The sequence below is a fragment of the Atta colombica genome, unplaced genomic scaffold, assembly GCF_001594045.1.
Source record: "Atta colombica isolate Treedump-2 unplaced genomic scaffold, Acol1.0 scaffold1, whole genome shotgun sequence".
Taxonomy (NCBI): Eukaryota; Metazoa; Arthropoda; class Insecta; order Hymenoptera; family Formicidae; genus Atta; species Atta colombica.
Genome location: NW_017259183.1, coordinates 2,912,523 through 2,916,093, shown reverse-complemented (window position 1 = coordinate 2,916,093; position 3,571 = coordinate 2,912,523). Strand labels below are relative to the sequence as shown.

Genomic DNA, 3,571 nt, shown 5'->3' with positions numbered 1-3,571 from the left:
ATATTTTAAATATATTTATAAAATATATTTTTAAGAATCTTTTTTTGTTTTTCTCGTTTCTAATGTCACAATCCAATATCACAATCCAAAATGGCCAAACTTTTAGACAGGAGCCTTAAAAAATAAATCTTGTTTTTTTTCTGGAATATAAAATCATTATGATATAATAGCTCACGCGAAGATGATTTTATTTGCAATTGTTTTCTCAGAATGACTATGTTTAAACGAAATATTTCGAGATTAATCATGTCCTTTATAAAAAGAAATGTGCTACTGCAATTTCAGTTTGACTTTGATCAAACGCATTTACTCTCTATACGAATAAAATATTATCTTAGCGACTTTTACTACATTGTGTGACACACACACACACACACACACACACACACACACACAAATTTGGCCAAAGCAACTTAAAAGATGAATGCAAGAGATTCGCATTAGCGACGGAAGTGCAAAAAGTGACAAATAATGTAAGAAACGAATCTTACATGTCTTTTATCAAGAAATTTGGAAATGTGAATGAAAAGCTAACATTTGAAATAAAAGGAAAATATTTTTAATATATTACTGTAATTATAATATTATACGTTAATATAATACGTTAAAAATAATATTATAATACGTTAAAGTTCTTGTATTGTAAAAGTATCATGTATTTTTAAAAATGTGATACAAATATTGCTTTCGAGAAATTAAAATTCACATAACTTTATTAACAATCAATTGTATTATTTAATTACATATCAATATTAATTCTGTAATATATTCATCAATATTTTCAAATGTATTCTGCTATTAAAATCTTTACTAAAATCATTCATTTTCAATTCAATTGTCTGTAATTTTTAACAATTATTGGCACCTCAACATTTTTAGTAAAAAAAACATGGACTAAAAAAGTTGCAAAGTTGAAACCTATTTTAGGGTTTTTCCCTGTCGATACAGAGAGTTTCGATGTTTAAGAAAGAGACCGGAAGTGCCATTGGTGAAGTTTGGAAGTCATACAAGAGAGAAAAGCCGAATATCACGACCGCTCACTGTTGCCAAATGCATTTCGAAAGATTATGTTCGCACATAAACGCCAACATAATTTTACGCGACGCAATTCCAAACATACGACAAAAATGTTTTACGCATCTTCCAATTTCCAATTTTTTTAAAGAAACAATATGTATAGAAACAATGTGTCGGAAAAAATGTGTATAGAAACAATGTGTCGGAAAAAATGTGTATAGAAACAAATGTGTTTAAAAACAATAATAATAATAGTAATAATATATACTAGCGGAAAAAAATTTAAGTGGCTGGTATCAAAAGTTGTTTTAAGTATCAAAAGTTGTTTTAAGTATCAAAGTAGTTTTGGTATCAAACTAGACAGTCTTGTAAGACGTACGATTAATACAATAATTTTAATCAATTAAATATTAACATTAAATTATATTTAATAAATTTTACAAACATGTTAAATAAATCTGATAAAATAATATGTTAATTTTGCGTAGATTAATTTAAATAACAAAAAAATTGATTACGAAGTGAATACAATTCATATTTCAAAATATTCTATTTCATAATTAAATAGTATTACGAAGTATCCTCTTGAGAAGAATTTTATATATTTAGAAATTTTTTTCCATTCTAACAATAAGATATTTAAATGAAAATCAATCGAGAAACATGATTTAAGGAAGAAAGTAATCAAGATGGGTCTTGATGTCTAACGATGTCTTTGTGTGAATTTTATAATTCATATTCCAATTCAAACAAATTGCGCGCCAATTATTTGTCTGTTTTGAAACGTAGTCCTAAATTGAAACTGAATTATGTAAAAATCTAGATCTAGAACGGATTCTCATATTGCATATTTTTTTGGAAAAGCAGAGAAGTAAAATCAAAATAGAAATTTGTCCCATTGAAAAAGCATTTCTAAAAATATTTAATTGTGCATATTTGCATATTTTGAGTACATTTTCATATTTTGTCTGCATAAAATATTCTAATGTTTACAGTGATGTAATACATCACAAAATAAATAGACAAGCAATTTAATATTAGTAACACTAATAAATATTTTTAAAATAAACGTTTTTCCAACACATATATATAATTATAATTATCGCAATTAATATCACCGCATGCCTCGATGATTGAATTAGTAGAATGCCTGCACGGAATAAGAGAGAACCAGAATCGAATTCCGTAAAAAAGGTAATATTTTTCACAATAAATTCTTTACAGTATTTTAAATATTCATTAATACATCAATAATATTAAACAATTTGTCAATTCCAGTTGAAGTTTAGGACTTGGTTTCAAGTCGACAAATAATCGACACGCAGTTTGCTTGACCTTTGGAAAAAACATCACACAAAAATATTATTAGATTCCAAAACCTTGAAAAAATATGGCTGTTTTCTTCGCTTAACTGTTGAATAAGATATGTGTTTGTCTGATAAAACTTCATATACAAAAAAAATATATATATATTTTGTATATACATATCAAATTTTATCATATATATATATTTTTTTTATATCAGCATTGATCACAATAAAATGCGCAAACAATTTTTATTCATCAATTTAAATTAGCTCATTTTAGTATCGCTTTTTTAATATTCTGTAAAACTTTTCAATTCACATGTGTATCACATATGAGATGAGTTTTTGCTTTTAACACGCTTCTCAATATAACATTAAAAATGCAGAATAATGGGCTGATTTTTGTATTTCAGAGTAACATAAAAAACTGGTGACTCAGAAATTATAATTACTCAAAAATTATAACACCTTTGTTCGAAGCAAATGAATGATGTTCTTGAAGTATGTATTTTTATTTTCTTATAAATACATTTCTGAATAAAAATTCAATTTAAGATTTCGAAACAATAACGTATTTTATAATAAAAAAGTGACAAATTATATATGTGTACATAGAATAAGATAGTTGCAAAATAAATTGTAATCATTCAAATGTTACACTAAACAAATATTATACGAGTTATCGAACATTTAAAATTGTATAAAAATATTAAGTAGCTTTATACTTTTTATATACTATTTATATAAATTGTATAAAAGTATACTTAACCTAAAGTATTTAATTCTAGAATGCTATTCAGTGATAGTGTACTATTATCGATAAATTTTATGTATAAGGAAATAAGACCAATTTTTAATTAATATAACATACAAGTTTTTCATACATTTCAACAATTTTTCATACATTTATTTTAAACAAAAAATATTTTGTATTTACCCATATAGAATAGTTAGCAGTTAGAACCAACGCTATCAACTTACGGCAAAGGGGTTCTGTCAATTAGTACTGGACTATCACTAGCAAATGATTAGCTAAAATGAGCCAGTACTGGGCCCAAGTTATCATCCAGTACTTGGCCAGTACGTAAACTATGGCAGTCTCAGTATTGACCCAGTACTGGGCCGATTGTCAAACTCTATGGATAAAATCTAGAGTTTTATAAACATAAATAACTTATAATTTGAAAAGAAAGAATAAGTATTAAATTAATTATTAAATATTCATCTTAAAATGGCAGCATGTAATC

The 3,571-nt window shown here is 25.7% G+C and overlaps 1 protein-coding gene across 1 annotated transcript in view; it reads right to left on the bottom strand.

Annotated features, from left to right (window-relative positions):
- The window catches only part of LOC108694742 (DNA-directed RNA polymerases I, II, and III subunit RPABC3), a 70,759-nt gene that overhangs the window by 32,341 nt on the left and 34,847 nt on the right, over positions 1 to 3,571 (bottom strand). The gene's annotated exons all lie outside the window — the stretch shown is intronic.